This window comes from Eleutherodactylus coqui, chromosome 1, assembly GCF_035609145.1.
Source record: "Eleutherodactylus coqui strain aEleCoq1 chromosome 1, aEleCoq1.hap1, whole genome shotgun sequence".
NCBI lineage: Eukaryota > Metazoa > Chordata > Amphibia > Anura > Eleutherodactylidae > Eleutherodactylus > Eleutherodactylus coqui.
Window position 1 is genome coordinate 532845569 of NC_089837.1, and position 17040 is coordinate 532862608.

General features: G+C 49.0%; 1 pseudogene; it reads left to right on the plus strand.

Annotated features, from left to right (window-relative positions):
* Window positions 1–692: 692 nt before the first annotated feature.
* On the plus strand, window positions 693–1689 carry LOC136607379 (olfactory receptor 52K1-like; annotated as a pseudogene).
* Window positions 1690–17040: the final 15351 nt, after the last annotated feature.

Below are 17040 nucleotides of genomic sequence, written 5' to 3' on the forward strand. Positions count from 1 at the left end.
ACCAAGGTCATTCCTTACAACTTTAGGATTGATGACTGACAGCCAAGAAATATCTCGCTTAAGGTACCTGAATGTTAAAATATGTTTACTCCTTCCCTCGGACCTTCCCTCCCAATCTCCCATCTTTCCTCTCTCCTTCCCACTTCCCCCCCTTCATGAGAAAACTGCAACATACATTGCTCAAAACCAATGTTGTATTCTTAAAATATCTTTGCTTTGATTGTACAAGATGTATGTACCGAAAATGTCAATAAAAATTTACTGTTTAAAAAAAAAAAATTAACGGATTTAGAAATTGGTGGCAGCAACACGTCTTACAAAAGTTCGGGGGGGGGCGTGTCTACCATTGCTGGGGTTTTGGGAGACGAATGTTGTCCCATTCTTGTCTGCACATGTGTGACTCCTGGCTACCACACTGTATCCTCTGGGGCGGGTCACAGCTGGGGTGTCTTCATGAAAGGTAGAACCTATTAAGAGACAACCCCATGAGCTTCAGACCGGAACTCCTCTCGGGGGTGGATCACACTCATGCATCATGACCAAATGTCCATCTACATCATCCCATCTACACCCGATAAAAACAAAATGACTATAGAGAGGACATTTGTAGGCAGCATACAAGGCTTTACCTTCTCAATGTCATTATTGATGTTTCTTCATAGAGACCTTCCATAAGTGTGAAATAAAGTGTCATGCCTCAGCCGAATTCCACCAGGTTGCTTCCCATTCAGTTCATCCTCCTGGGTATCCCTGGCCTTGAGCATCTCTACCTCTACCTTGTGGTCATCTTCACCGTGGTTTATATCACATCAGTCCTTGGAAACTTCACGCTGCTCTTCATCATCAGGATAGACCGAAGTCTCCATCAACCCATGTACTTTTTTCTCTGCATGTTGTCCTCCATGGACCTTGTACTGTCCACCTCTACCACACCCAAGTTGTTGGGTATCCTTTGGTTAAACTCTCATGAGATTTACTCTGAGGCGTGCCTCACCCAGATGTTCTTCATCCATTCCTGTGCGATTATGGAGTCAGCTCTACTCCTGGCTATGGCGTTTGATAGATATGTGGCCATCTGTAACCCTCTAAGGTACACCTCAATACTAACAAAGCGGCTGATAACTCATATTGGCATCTTGGCCATCAGTAGAGCGGTGGCGCTAATTGCACCATTCCCTCTACTGGTAAAAAAACTGCCATTCTGCTCAGCCAATGTCATCCACCACTGCTACTGTGATCACATGGCTGTAGTGAAACTGGCCTGTGCCGATATTACCTTCCACAACATATATGGCTTAGCTGTGGCTCTTTTAATTGGAGTTTGATATTTTCTTCATCATCTGCTCTTATGTTCTGATTCTTAAGATTGTATTTCGGTTGTCCTCTAGTGAAGCCAGATTCAAGGCTCTTGGCACATGTGCCTCCCATATCGTCGCCATCCTCACATTCTACATTCCTGTTGTTCTGTCATCTGTTGTCCACAGGCTTGGAAGAATCGTCCCAATTCATATTCACATCTTATTGTCTAACATGTACCTGATGCTGCCACCTCTCCTCAACCCCATTGTGTATGGAGCAAAGACCCAGCAGATAAGGAACAGGGTGAAATCCATCTTCATCATACCCTTCTTATGTCCTTCCAATGTCCGCTCCGACATGATAAAGCCTTGTAGTACGCAGCACTCCTGAGGTAACGGTAGACGCAAAGAATGAATAAAAGCCCACTGATGATGTCATTGCTGGATCTTTCAAGGTCAGAAAGCCGTGTGACCAAAGAAGACATCATAAAACCAAGACAGTTTGCGGTTTTGCTGTGTGGACGGGCTCCCTCACATTCATATGATTGGTTTCCTCCTCAGGTTTATTCTGTGAACCATCCCTTCATGCAACTATATAAGCGCACTAGTCAGAATAAGACCAGCAGTGAGCTGAAGGTAACTCCTGTAACCCATCTTCATTCTCTATTCTTTCCCCTCTCTGTTTCAGTCCATTTTACCAGTGTTCTTCTATCAGTGGAGGCCGACCACATGGCTGCTGTGGCCCCGTGGGACAGAGGAGTTCGAGGCCAAATAGTGCTGCCTCTTATTCCACTGCTGACTTCTTCCCCTCTTCCCTGCTCTCTGTCCAGCACTGCTTGTTGAGGAATTGACCTCTGTACTGAGCCGAGCCGTGCCCAGAGCAGCAGGACTGAGAGTTATGAAGATAGTTGAGCTGCTGACCGGACTTTCGATGAAAGGAGAGGGGGAGATGCAGAGTTAGCATTATATTCTTGAGGGGCACAAAGGGGGCACTATTACTTTGTGGCACCACATAAAAAGCACCATTACTTTGTGGCACAAAGTAGCAGCAGGATGGAAAGCATTTGTAGAAACCAGTGACTGGAAGAAGTAGTCTTGGGAAAGCTAAAGAAAAAGAAGATGACACCAATCAGAGGAGACTATCGCTGGAGGTAACTGCACTGCGATGACTATCACTGTAGGTTACTGTAGTGTAATCACTGTAGAGCTGGTATCTGTGACGGCATTATTAGAGGAATACTAGAGCTGAGTCTGCTGCATTACAGATAAGCTGTCTCCTATACGTATAGGAGAGGGACCTGACTCTGAGTTTTGTTATGGAGCCTAATGACCCCCCTGTACACCCCTGTACACTCCTGTACACCCCTGTACTGAACTTCATCAAAGTAAAATGCTTATTTTCACCAACACAACTAGTGCTACCCATCAGTAATGTTAAGGGGGTTGGCCTTAGAATAGACCATGAATATTAGCTCAGTGGTCGCTCTTCTGCCCAGGAGGATGTACAGAAGGTGGCAGTGACTTTATAGTTCGGCTGTGTGTTGGGTTTGTGGTCGGTGTCCAGTGGGTTGTCTGGTATAAGGTCCAGTCAGTAGTATGATGTTGGGTTAACATAATTAATGATGCATTTGAGTTTCTCTGTATATTCTCTTGTGGGGGGTCTTCATTTAGTGGGGTGGAGTATTTCTTGCTATTAGAGGAAGACCTCCCCAAGGAATACACAGAGAAACAATCTTATGTATGTATGTAAATCTTTTTTGGGGGTGAGGGGCAGGTTGCTCACTCAGGTTTTGGCCCCTGATCTTTAATGGCTCCAGTAACATCTCTGATGTGCACTTTTAATGTGCTACAAAAATAATTACCGGCTTCATCACATTCTCGTTGAGCTGGATCACATTCATTTCCTCCCAGTTCAGATTAACCCTGGCTCTCCACCGGCTATACTGTTAGGTTGAAATAAAAACAATGGTCCATCCACAGCATCACATCTACACATCTCCCCCTGATGAAGACTAAATGAGCGAGGAGGACATTTGTAGGCAGCACCCAAGGCTTTATCTTCTCAACGTCATTATTGATGTTTCTTCATAAAGAGCTTCCATAAGTGTGAAATAAAGTGTCATGCCTCGGCCGAATTCCACCAGGTTACTTCCCATTCAGCTCATCCTGGCCTTCAGCATCTCTATGTTGACTTTGCATTCATCTTCACTGTGATTTAGGTTACAGCAGTCATTGGAAACGTCTCATTGTTCTTCATCATTTGGATAAAACAAAGTCTCCATGAGCCCATGCACTTTATATGTTTCCTTCACTGACCTTGCATTACCAACTCCAACACACCCAAACTCTTGGCTATCCTTTGGTTTCCCTTCCATGAGATTCCCCTGAGGCGTTCCTCATCTATTGATGAGTCTGATAGCTATGCCTCCATTTGTAAGCCTCTATGGTCCACCTCTAAACTAACAAAGTGGACGATAACTTATCTTTTTTAAAAAGGAACATTTATTTAGCCAAAATAGACACATGAACAAACCAGCAGGCACCAAAAAGAAAACGCACATCTTGATGGAACATCTGAGTACATGAGAACTGAACAGAAAACAGAACAAAAGAGAAAAACTAAAATTTCTTGCATACTTGTGTGCATTTCTCATAAAACATAATATTTGGCTTTTCATTTTTATCTTTACCTAATATGGGTAATTGATAAAGTAAAGAGGGCTCCTAGACTTGTAGTCCAAAAACAACAAGAAAAAACCCCCCACCAGAACCCCCCCCCTCCCACCCCCAACAGTAATGCAGCGCAACTCTTAAAGAGAAGGATTAGCATTAGAGATGAGCGAACGTACTCGTCCGAGCTTGATATTCGTGCGAATATTAGGGTGTTCGGGATGCTCGTTACTCGTAACGAGCACCACGCGATGTTCGGGTTACTTTCAGTTTCCTCTCTGAGACGTTAGCGCGCTTTTCTGGCCAATTGAAAGACAGGGAAGGCATTACAACTTCCCCCTGTGACATTCAAGCCCTATACCACCCCCCTGCTGTGAGTGGCTGGGGAGATCAGATGTCACCCGAGTATAAAAGTCGGCCCCTCCCGCGGCTCGCCTCAGATGCCTTGTGAGTTAGCTGAGGGAAAGTACTATCGTGCTGGTGCTGCTGTAGGGAGAGCGTTAGGAGTCAGTGTAGGCTTCAAGAACCCCAACGGTCCTTCTCAGGGCCACATCTATCCGTGTGCAGTACTGTGGAGGGTGCTGTTAGCAGTGTTGCACAATTTTATTTTTTTCAAAATCGGCTGTCTGCAGAGCATTGCGCCCTGCAGTAATAGTCCAGGGACAGAAGTGGTGGTTAGGCAGGGAGAGTGTTAGCAGTGAGTGTAGGCTTCAAGAACCCCAACGGTCCTTCTTAGGGCCACATTTAACCGTGTGCAGTACTGTGCAGGCTGCTGTTAGCAGTGTTGCATTTTTATTTTTTTTCAAAATCGGCTGTCTGCAGAGCATTGCGCCCTGCAGTAATACTACAGGGAGAGAATTGTGTAGGCAGGGCCAGAAGACATATATTATTGATTGAATATATGCAGTGGGCCTTTTCTTTAAAAAAAAAGGGAAACATTCTATTTGGCCTGCCTCTGTCAGTCCTCAGCGTTCTGTGTACGTGTGTGGTGGGTGGAGATAGTAAAAAAATTCATACGCAGCCAGCTACGTTTAACAGCAGGCTTGCGCCAATTTATTTCCTGCCTTTCTGGGAAAAATCACCGCTCTGCTGCACTTCATATAACTGCATTTCTGTGGAACAGATTTCTTATCTGATTGAATATAGTCAGTGGGCCTTTTCTTGTAAAAAAAAGAGAAAAATTCTATGTGCCCTGCCTCTGTCAGTCCTCAGCGTTCTGTGTACGTGTGTGGTGGGTGGAGATAGTAAACAAATCATACGCAGCCAGCTACGTTTAACAGCAGGCTTGCGCCACTTTCTTTCCTGCCTGTGAAATTCCTTGCTCAGCTGTAGTTAATAACTCTGCAACACTAAAGTTCTGTGACACATTTGCAGGGGCACAACACAGTTATTAAACTTATTATTCATTGAATAGACGCAGTGGGCCTTTCCTTTTAAAAAAAAGGGAAAAAAGTATATTTGGCCTGCAGGCTTGCGCCAATTTATTTCCTGCCTGGGAAATCAAATCACTGCTAATACAGCACGCTGAGGGGTAGGGGTAGGCCTAGAGGACGTGGACGCGGCCGAGGACGCGGAGGCCCAAGTCAGGGTGTGGGCACAGGCCGAACTCCTGATCCAGGTGTATCGCAGCCAACTGCTGCGCGATTAGGAGAGAGGCACGTTTCTGGCGTCCCCACATTCATCACCCAATTAATGGGTCCACGCGGGAGACCGTTATTAGAAAATGAGCAGTGTGAGCAGGTCCTGTCGTGGATGGCAGAAAGTGCTTCGATCAACCTATCGTCCACCCACAGTTCTGCGCCGTCCACTGCTGCAAATCCGAATCCTCTGTCTGCTGCTCCTCCTTCCTCCCAGCCTCCTCACTCCACTACAATAACACATGCTCAGGAGCGGGAAGACTCCCAGGAACTGTTCTTGGGCCCCTGCTCAGATTGGGAAGCAGTGGTTCCTCTCCCACCAGAGGAGTTTATCGTCACTGATGCCCAACCATTGGAAAGTTCCCGGGGTCCGGGGGATGAGGCTGGGGACTTCCGGCAACTGTCTCAAGACCTTTCAGTGGGTGAGGAGGACGATGACGATGAGACACAGTTGTCTATCGGTGAGGTAGTAGTAAGGGCAGTAAGTCCGAGGGAGGAGCGCACAGAGGATTCGGAGGAAGAGCAGCAGGACGATGAGGTGACTGACCCCACCTGGTTTGCAACGCCTACTCAGGACAGGTCTTCAGAGGGGGAGGCAAGGGCAGCAGCAGGGCAGGTTGCAAGAGGCAGTGCGGTGGCCAGGGGTAGAGGCAGGGCCAGACCGAATAATCCACCAACTGTTTCCCAAAGCGCACCCTCGCGCCATGCCACCCTGCAGAGGCCAATGTGCTCTAAGGTCTGGCAGTTTTTCCCAGAGACGCCTGACGACCGACGAACAGTGGTGTGCAACCTTTGTCGCGCCAAGATCAGCCGGGGAGCCACCACCAACAGCCTCACCACCACCAGCATGCGCAGACATATGATGGCCAAGCACCCCACAAGGTGCACCGCTGCCTCTCCCCCTGTGCCCCAACCTGCCACTGAGATCCAACCCCGCTCTGACGACACAGGCACAACCGTCTCCTGGCTTGCACCCACACCCTCACCTCCGCTGTCCTCGGCCCAATCCAGCAATGTCTCGCACCGCACCGTCCAGCCGTCGCTAGCGCAAGTGTTTGAGCGCAAGCGCAAGTACGCCGCCACGCACCCGCACGCTCAAGCGTTAACCGTCCAGATAGCCAAATTTATCAGCCTTGAGATGCTGCCGTATAGGGTTGTGGAAACGGAGTCCTTCAAAAGTATGATGGCGGCGGCGGCCCCGCGCTACTCAGTTCCCAGTCGCCACTACTTTTCCCGATGTGCCGTCCCAGCCCTGCATGACCACGTCTCCCGCAACATTGTACGCGCCCTCACCAACGCGGTTACTGCCAAGGTCCACTTAACAACGGACACGTGGACAAGCACAGGCGGGCAGGGCCACTACATCTCCCTGACGGCACATTGGGTGAATTTAGTGGAGGCTGGGACAGAGTCAGAGCCTGGGACCGCTCACGTCCTACCCACCCCCAGAATTGCGGGCCCCAGCTCGGTGGTGGTATCTGCGGCGGTGTATGCTTCCTCCACTAAAGCACCCTCCTCCTCCTCCTCCTCCAACGCAACCTCTGTCTCGCAATCAAGATGTGTCAGCAGCAGCGCGTCGCCAGCAGTCGGTGTTGCGCGTCGTGGCAGCACAGCGGTGGGCAAGCGTCAGCAGGCCGTGCTGAAACTACTCAGCTTAGGAGAGAAGAGGCACACGGCCCACAGACTGCTGCAGGGTCTGACAGAGCAGACCGACCGCTGGCTTGCGCCGCTGAGCCTCCAACCGGGCATGGTCGTGTGTGACAACGGCCGTAACCTGGTGGCGGCTCTGCAGCTCGGCAGCCTCACGCACGTGCCATGCCTGGCCCACGTCTTTAATTTGGTGGTGCAGTGCTTTCTGAAAAGCTACCCACGCTTGTCAGACCTGCTCGTAAAGGTGCGCCGGCTCTGCGCACATTTCCGCAAGTCCCACACGGACGCTGCCACCCTGTGGACACTGCAACATCGGTTTAATCTGCCAGTGCACCGACTGCTGTGCGACGTGCCCACACGGTGGAACTCTACGCTCCACATGTTGGCCAGGCTCTATGAGCAGCGTAGAGCTATAGTGGAATACCAACTCCAACATGGGCGGCGCAGTGGGAGTCAGCCTCCTCAATTATTTTCAGAAGAGTGGGCCTGGTTGGCAGACATCTGCCAGGTCCTTCGAAACTTTGAGCAGTCTACCCAGGTGGTGAGCGGCGATGCTGTAATCATTAGCGTCACCATTCTTCTGCTATGCCTCTTGAGAAGTTCCCTGCAAAGCATAAAGGCAGCCGCTTTGCGCTCGGAAACAGAGCCGGGGGAAGACAGTATGTCGCTGGATAGTCAGAGCACCCTCCTGTCTATATCTCAGCGCGTTCAGGAGGAGGAGCATGAGGAGGATGAGGAGGAGGGGGAAGAGACAGCTTGGCCCACTGCTGACGGTACCCATGCTGCTTGCCTGTCATCATTTCAGCGTGTATGGCCTGAGGAGGAGGAGGAGGAGGAGGAGGAGGAGGATCCTGAAAGTGATCTTCCTAGTGAAGACAGCCATGTGTTGCGTACAGGTACCCTGGCACACATGGCTGACTTCATGTTAGGATGCCTTTCTCGTGACCCTCGCGTTACACGCATTCTGGCCACTACGGATTACTGGGTGTACACACTGCTCGACCCACGCTATAAGGAGAACCTTCCCACTCTCATTCCCGAAGAGGAAAGGGGTTCGAGAGTGTTGCTATACCACAGGACCCTGGCGGACAAGCTGATGGTAAAATTCCCATCCGACAGCGCTAGTGGCAGAAGGCGCAGTTCCGAGGGCCAGGTAGCAGGGGAGGTGCGTAGATCGAGCAGCATGTACAGCACAGGCAGTGCAACAGTCTTTAAGGGCCAGGACAGCTTTATGGCTCCCCACCAAGACTGTGTCACCGCTCCCCAGTCAAGGCTGAGTCGGCGGGAGCACTGTAAAAGGATGGTGAGGGAGTACGTAGCCGATCGCACGACCGTCCTCCGTGACGCCTCTGCCACCTACAACTACTGGGTGTTGAAGCTGGACACGTGGCCTGAACTCGCGCTGTATGCCCTGGAGGTGCTTGCTTGTCCTGCGGCTAGCGTCTTGTCGGAGAGGGTGTTTAGTGCGGCTGGAGGAATCATCACAGATAAGCGTACCCGCCTGTCAACCGACAGTGCCGACAGGCTAACACTCATCAAGATGAACAAAGGCTGGATTTCACCAGACTTCTCTTCTCCACCAGCGGACAGCAGCGATACGTAAGCAATACGTAGGCTGCACCCGCGGATGGAAGCTACGTTCTCTCTCACCATCCAAAACGGGGACATTTCTGCTTCATCAATCTGTGTATAATATTCCTCCTCCTTCTCCTGCTCCTCCTCCTGAAACCTCACGTAATCACGCTGAACGGGCAATTTTTCTTAGGGCCACAAGGCTCAGTCATATAATTTTTCTAAAAAAATTTTATACGTTTCAATGCTCTTAAAAGCGTTGGAACTTTAATTTGAAACAATTTTTCGTTAAACTGGGCTGCCTCCAGGCCTAGTTACCAATTAAGCCACATTAACCAAAGCGATTAATGGGTTTCACCTGCCATCTTGGCTGGGCATGGCCAATTTTTACTGAGGTACATTAGTACTGTTGGTACACCAATTTTTTGGGGCCCTCACCTACAGTGTAATCATAGCAATTTCTATGTTCTTCGCCTGCACTCATGGTACAGAAAGGTGTGTGGGTTGGCCTACACTTTAGCTACATAAATGTAACTTGGGCCTTGGCTATACTGCAGCTACTGAAATGGAACGAAGACTGCGCTCCCACTATACTGCTGCTTCGGAATTGTTACTGGGGCCTGTCTTGAGTGCTACTATTACTGAAATGGAACTAATACTGTGCTCCCCCTATAATGCTGCTACTGATATGTTAGTGGGGCCTGTCCTAATGCTACGGCTGAAATGTTACTAATTATGGGCTCTGCCTATACCGCTGCTAATGGTATGTCTCTGGGGTGTGGAAACAGAGGCTTCCCAAAGACATGATGGCGGCGAGGCCATTTCCCTCCAACGCTGTTACTGTTAAGGTGCATATAACCACGGACACGTGGAGAGGACACGTAGTGCCTCAAAATCATCCCCCGCCACAGCCCACTTAATCCTGGCCACCTTCCGAAAACCAACAAAATAAAACCGCGCTACTAGGTCCGCAGTCACCACCACATTACCACCAACGCGGTTACTGTTAAGGTACATATTACCAGTCTGACTGGGGCATGCAGTGTGGGCCGAAGCCCACCTGCATTAAGCACGACATTACTACCTCAGCTGTGTTGGGCAATGCAATGGGATATTTTTGTGTACCGCCGGTGGGTTCCAGGGAGCCACCCATGCTGTCGGTCCACAGGGACTTCACAATAGGGAGTTGTACCTGCCTGTGTCTATGAATTAAAAAGCCCGGTCTGACTGGGGCGTGCAGACACCTTGACAGAATGAATAGTGTGTGGCACATAGGTTCCCCATTGCTATGCCCACGTGTGTAGCTCCTGATGGCGGTGGCACAGGATTCTATTTCTCATTGCTTCTGTACAGCATTGTGGGCTATCGCCCCACCCCTTTTAAAGAGGGTCGCTGCCTAGCCGTGCCAACCCTCTGCAGTGTGTGCCTGCTTTTCCTCTGGCAGACGCACTTCTAAATAGACATGAGGGTGGCGTGGCATGCGGGCAGCTGAAGGCTGCACAGGGACAGTTTGGTGTGCGCTGTGGACACTGCGTCGTGCAGGGGGGGGGGGGGGGGTTGGGCAGCATGTAACCCTGGAGAAGTGGCAGCAGAGTGTCATGCAGGCAGTGATTGTGCTTTGTTGTAGGTAGTGTGGTGCTTAGCTAAGGTATGCCATGCTAATGAGGGCTTTTCAGAAGTAAAAATTGTTGGGAGGGGGGGGGGCACTCTTGCCGGTATTGTGGCTTAATAGTGGGACCTGGGAACTTGAGATGCAGCCCAACATGTAGCCCCTCGCCTGCCCTATCCGTTGCTGTGTCGTTCCCATCACTTTCTTGAATTGCCCAGATTTTCACACATGAAAACCTTAGCGAGCATCGGCGAAATACAAAAATGCTCTGGTCGCCCATTGACTTCAATGGAGTTCGTTACTCGAAACGAACCCTTGAGCATCGCGAAAAGTTCGTCCCGAGTAACGAACACCCGAGCATTTTGGTGCTCGCTCATCTCTAATATTTCACAGAGTAGGCAGAGCAAAAAGTCTCCAAATTTAACTTGAGTAGCCCTTTCACAGTGGTCATTTGAATTAAAAAATATAATTTTTATTTTGAACTTTTTAAAAAATGCACATATAGGGGCACAACACATAAAACAACAAAAACAAAAAAAGTAAGTAAGGGGCGTGGTAAATACCATCCAACCACACCGTCACTAAAGATGAGCATCCAATTGTGCTGTGTGTGTGGGTGTTTGTGTGATCTGGTCACCGGCGACCACAAAGTTTTTTTGTCCTGCTTAAAGCCGGTAATGTATGAGGCAGGGGTATATTGGTACTTGGGGTTTGTAAGATTATCCCCAGTTGTTTTGGTCTTTTTTATTTATAAAGCCCACACACCGTAGATGGATGCAATTTTTAGTGATTTGAACGTTCGTTTCTTCACAATTCTTTTTTGCCCCCCCCCCCCCCCTTTTTTTTCAAAGGAGGGTAGAGGTACCTGACCAATTCCTAAATGGATAGTCGGAATTGGCCTTGGCCGTAGGGATCATCTCCCAAGGTTGCTAGATATGTATGATGCCAACCTCCAGAGAGAGTCTCCCGGTTAGTATAGGACGGCCTCGCCTCTATAGATAAGGGTCGTAGTGTAAATACTTGACCCAAGCGTATTCGAATTTCCCTTTTAAGTATGCTGATTCTCGTATTTAATTGCTCGACGCGTTTCACCACTTCAATTCTCGTGGATCATCAGGAGCATTATAAATCGGGATTGAGTAGAGACAGTATAGATGATATCATGAGGTCACCAATAGACCAATTGATAAAGAAACGAATATCTTAATTTTTGGAGGGCCTGTTCATGCAGCAGGTTTCTCAAAGGATCGGGTCTAGCCTGGGTAGAAAGTTCGATACTCAAATTTCTCTTATTGACAAAAGCAATAATTTGAGATTTGCCAGAGATAGCGTATCCTAATGACCCAAATCAGCCTTGAATGCGAATGTCTGGCGTGGGGTGTTCAGGACTGATACGGGAATGTTCAAGCTGCTACTACTCACAGAAACATACCATAGGGATGCAGTATTATGCTGTGAGTAAAGTAGTATTGGAGCAATCCGTCTCTGTCCAGAGATTGGATAGCCGGTTCGTCCTATGCAATATGCATACTGGGACGCTAAGCCGGTATCGCAAGGGTTTTTGTGCCTGTGCTTATTCAGGACACATATCCCCAGGTGAGGAAAAGGAGAGAAGCACTAGCCCCCTGCTTCTCTATAGAGAACACCCCGTTCACCAATCTGCTGCTTCTTTAGCTATCACATAAACAGACTAGTGGTTTACTAGCCTGTTACGTGTAGGAGCTTATCTAACAGAACCCGCCCGAGTTTCTTTTCCCAGAGTGTCAGAATTGACAGAAGAAAAGGATGGATACAAGATGAAAATAACAAAAGTTGGTGTCCATAGCCCAGATGGTAGGCTAGGGAATGAGCTCTGGATGCAAGGTGCTTGCCTTATATAGTGCAGTGCCCTCCTTCAAGAGGGTGTGATCAATTTGTCCACCTATCAAGATAGACTACGCCCCCTTGTGTACACATCATGTGGATGGGAAGGGCTCATTTGTTATTATTAGACTCCATGTAAACCCAGCACTGGATCGGGAGTCCTCAATGGTTACTGGAGTGTGGGTCCTCTGATGTTGTGGAAGCGATCGTCCCTCAGGGCTCCTCTCCACTGGCGACGGCGATAATCGCTGCGAGAAAATCGCAATGCCAAGATCGCATCGCCGCAAAACCGCAAGTTTGCGATTGCGCTGCGATGCGACGCGATATTCGCCCTGCCATTACGCTGTGTGTGCGAGAGAAAAACGCAAAACGCTGAAACAATCCCCCTGCTGCGATTTTTAATCCTCGCATCGCAGCCTGCCCCCAAACATCGCCAATGGAAAGGCTGTCACAGAACCACACGTGCAGGACCTTCCCCCGAGAGCCCGCACTCTCGCATCGCACTGAAAACGCACAACCATCTCGCCAGTGGAAAGGAGCCCCCAGTGTGACGATCGGCGCGGGCTATGCCTCTACTGATGTGGTCTATAGGAAAGATCAGAGGGGGCCCGTTATTTTGTCCCCGCCTCCTCGGTATTTGCTGGCCAATCCGAGTCCGGCTTAACGTCAGGGGGTGTGTACTCCCGTGACGTGTGTCGTGGTGCCATGACAACCTGAGCGACGCTGGATCCAACCTCCCTCCGTAACATCAGGCATGTGTATTGCGCAGTGTAGCGGACACAGGGCCGGACTGGGTCTGTTATTATCAGTCGCGGCGCTCGTATAGGTCCGTGCACTCAGGTGGGCCTATACGAGCGCCGCGACTGATAATAACAGACCCAGTCCGGCCCTGTGTCCGCTACACTGCGCAATACACATGCCTGATGTTACGGAGGGAGGTTGGATCCAGCGTCGCTCAGGTTGTCATGGCACCACGACACACGTCACGGGAGTACACACCCCCTGACGTTAAGCCGGACTCGGATTGGCCAGCAAATACCGAGGAGGCGGGGACAAAATAACGGGCCCCCTCTGATCTTTCCTATAGACCACATCAGTAGAGGCATAGCCCGCGCCGATCGTCACACTGGGGGCTCCTTTCCACTGGCGAGATAATTGTGCGTTTTCAGTGCGATGCGAGAGTGCGGGCTCTCGGGGGAAGGTCCTGCACGTGTGGTTCTGTGACAGCCTTTCCATTGGCGATGTTTGGGGGCAGGCTGCGATGCGAGGATTAAAAATCGCAGCAGGGGGATTGTTTCAGCGTTTTGCGTTTTTCTCTCGCACACACAGCGTAATGGCAGGGCGAATATCGCGTCGCATCGCAGCGCAATCGCAAACTTGCGGTTTTGCGGCGATGCGATCTTGGCATTGCGATTTTCTCGCAGCGATTATCGCCGTCGCCAGTGGAGAGGAGCCCTGAGGGACGATCGCTTCCACAACATCAGAGGACCCACACTCCAGTAACCATTGAGGACTCCCGATCCAGTGCTGGGTTTACATGGAGTCTAATAATAACAAATGAGCCCTTCCCATCCACATGATGTGTACACAAGGGGGCGTAGTCTATCTTGATAGGTGGACAAATTGATCACACCCTCTTGAAGGAGGGCACTGCACTATATAAGGCAAGCACCTTGCATCCAGAGCTCATTCCCTAGCCTACCATCTGGGCTATGGACACCAACTTTTGTTATTTTCATCTTGTATCCATCCTTTTCTTCTGTCAATTCTGACACTCTGGGAAAAGAAACTCGGGCGGGTTCTGTTAGATAAGCTCCTACACGTAACAGGCTAGTAAACCACTAGTCTGTTTATGTGATAGCTAAAGAAGCAGCAGATTGGTGAACGGGGTGTTCTCTATAGAGAAGCAGGGGGCTAGTGCTTCTCTCCTTTTCCTCACCTGGGGATATGTGTCCTGAATAAGCACAGGCACAAAAACCCTTGCGATACCGGCTTAGCGTCCCAGTATGCATATTGCATAGGACGAACCGGCTATCCAATCTCTGGACAGAGACGGATTGCTCCAATACTACTTTACTCACAGCATAATACTGCATCCCTATGGTATGTTTCTGTGAGTAGTAGCAGCTTGAACATTCCCGTATCAGTCCTGAACACCCCACGCCAGACATTCGCATTCAAGGCTGATTTGGGTCATTAGGATACGCTATCTCTGGCAAATCTCAAATTATTGCTTTTGTCAATAAGAGAAATTTGAGTATCGAACTTTCTACCCAGGCTAGACCCGATCCTTTGAGAAACCTGCTGCATGAACAGGCCCTCCAAAAATTAAGATATTCGTTTCTTTATCAATTGGTCTATTGGTGACCTCATGATATCATCTATACTGTCTCTACTCAATCCCGATTTATAATGCTCCTGATGATCCACGAGAATTGAAGTGGTGAAACGCGTCGAGCAATTAAATACGAGAATCAGCATACTAAAAAGGGAAATTCGAATACGCTTGGGTCAAGTATTTACACTACGACCCTTATCTATAGAGGCGAGGCCGTCCTATACTAACCGGGAGACTCTCTCTGGAGGTTGGCATCATACATATCTAGCAACCTCGGGAGATGATCCCTACGGCCAAGGCCAATTCCGACTATCCATTTAGGAATTGGTCAGGTACCTCTACCCTCCTTTGAAAAAAAGGGGGGGGGGGGGGGGCAAAAAAGAATTGTGAAGAAACGAACGTTCAAATCACTAAAAATTGCATCCATCTACGGTGTGTGGGCTTTATAAATAAAAAAGACCAAAACAACTGGGGATAATCTTACAAACCCCAAGTACCAATATACCCCTGCCTCATACATTACCGGCTTTAAGCAGGACAAAAAAACTTCGTGGTCGCCGGTGACCAGATCACACAAACACCCACACACACAGCACAATTGGATGCTCATCTTTAGTGACGGTGTGGTTGGATGGTATTTACCACGCCCCTTACTTACTTTTTTTGTTTTTGTTGTTTTATGTGTTGTGCCCCTATATGTGCATTTTTAAAAAGTTCAAAATAAAAATTATATTTTTTAATTCAAGTCACCACTGTGAAAGGGTCGCTCATCTCTAATTAGCATAAATGGTAGATCGCTTCAAGCGGATATCCCTCAACATATCATTTCCCGTTACCTAGAGTTGCTGTTGCAGCACAGTTTACCCAGCCTCCCCAAATTTTGTCAAATTTCTCTGGGTATTCCCTGGCCATATAAGTCAGTTTATACATCGGAAGTGTAGAATTCACCACCTGGATCCATGCATTCCTGGTTGGCCTCTCAGGGTGTTCTTTTGGCATAGAAAAACTGTCCAACAAGCCCAAAGAGGCACGCCCCAGGTTGCATGATCCTTGCAGCGTCCAGATGAAAACATCCCTCCAATAGTATTGCAGGACACCGTAGACCCAGAACATTTGCCTAATGGTCCCATCAGCAATCATGCATTGTGGGCAGGTCACTGAGGGGAGCAGACTCGTGACATGTAGTCTGGAGGAGGTGTAGTATATACTGTTCAGCAACTTGACCTGGATAAGTCTGTCCCTAGCATTAATCAAAGGAAGACCATAGCCTGCCAGTATGTCTCAATTTTTCCTCGTTAACATATCGGGAATGTCAGTTACCCACTTCTGGGTGGCCCTCTCTCCCTGCTGGGCAAGACATTGCATTAATTGGGCATATTAACTGGACAGCGGCTTTACTAGGTTACACATCTATGCCAAGCCTTCCAACCAAGTTAGGGATAGTGGTATGGACAGGCCTTGAACCTGAGCCCTGATCACATGGCATAGCTGGTAAATCTAAAATAAAAATGTTCAGGCAGGTTATGGATTATCTGCAGCTATAGGGAAGTACCGAAAGTCCCCTCACTGACTATATCAGATAGGATGTTACCAGGAGCTTTCCAGAACTCAGATTCTGTAAATTGGCGCAGGTGTGGCAAGTGTGGATTATCCCAAAAGGGAGTATGCGGGGACCACATGATCTCCTCCACAAGGGTCAGCTGCAGGGAATTGGGCTGTACCTTGAGTGTTACTAGCATGGGAGCAAGTAAGGAAGCCATAGGAGAGGAGGGGCAATGCATCAGTGGAGCCCTCAGATCCTGGGCTGGGCCCGCCACCCTGCGCTCCAGGCCCACTACTGGGTTGTAATCTGATGAGGTCAGCCACCACCCAGCATAAAACTGCTGGCTGGCCAGATAATAATAGGAAAGTGAGGTAAGCCTAAGTCTCCCCAACTCCCCGGGAGGCTTAGGGTCTCCAATTTAATCCTGGGGGGGCTCTCCACAGGATACATAATACAATTCCATGAAGTGCAGCAAATAATGTGTTTGGAACCAGGACAGGGAAATTATGCAGGAGATACAAAAATTCTGGAGCTGCTTAATTAAAAAAAAAAAAAAGATTCTGTCAACTAGAAGCCCAGCGCGTTCCCATTTTCTCAGCACAGTTTGGGAGGGGGGCTGAATTAAGGTCATAGAAGGGACATAGAGATCTTCACTGACACCCTTATACCCGGATAAGTTGTCTGAGCAGTTTAACTCAGTGTGGCAGGCAAAGGGAGCTCAGCCAACGCAGAGCCTATCGCGATTAAGTGCGTTTTGTCCCAGTTGACCCTAATGCCAGCTTGTAGGCAAATGTGTCAAAAATAGTGAGTGCAGAGTCAAGAGAAGACTCTAGGTCCTGGAGAAAGAGGAAGGTGTCATC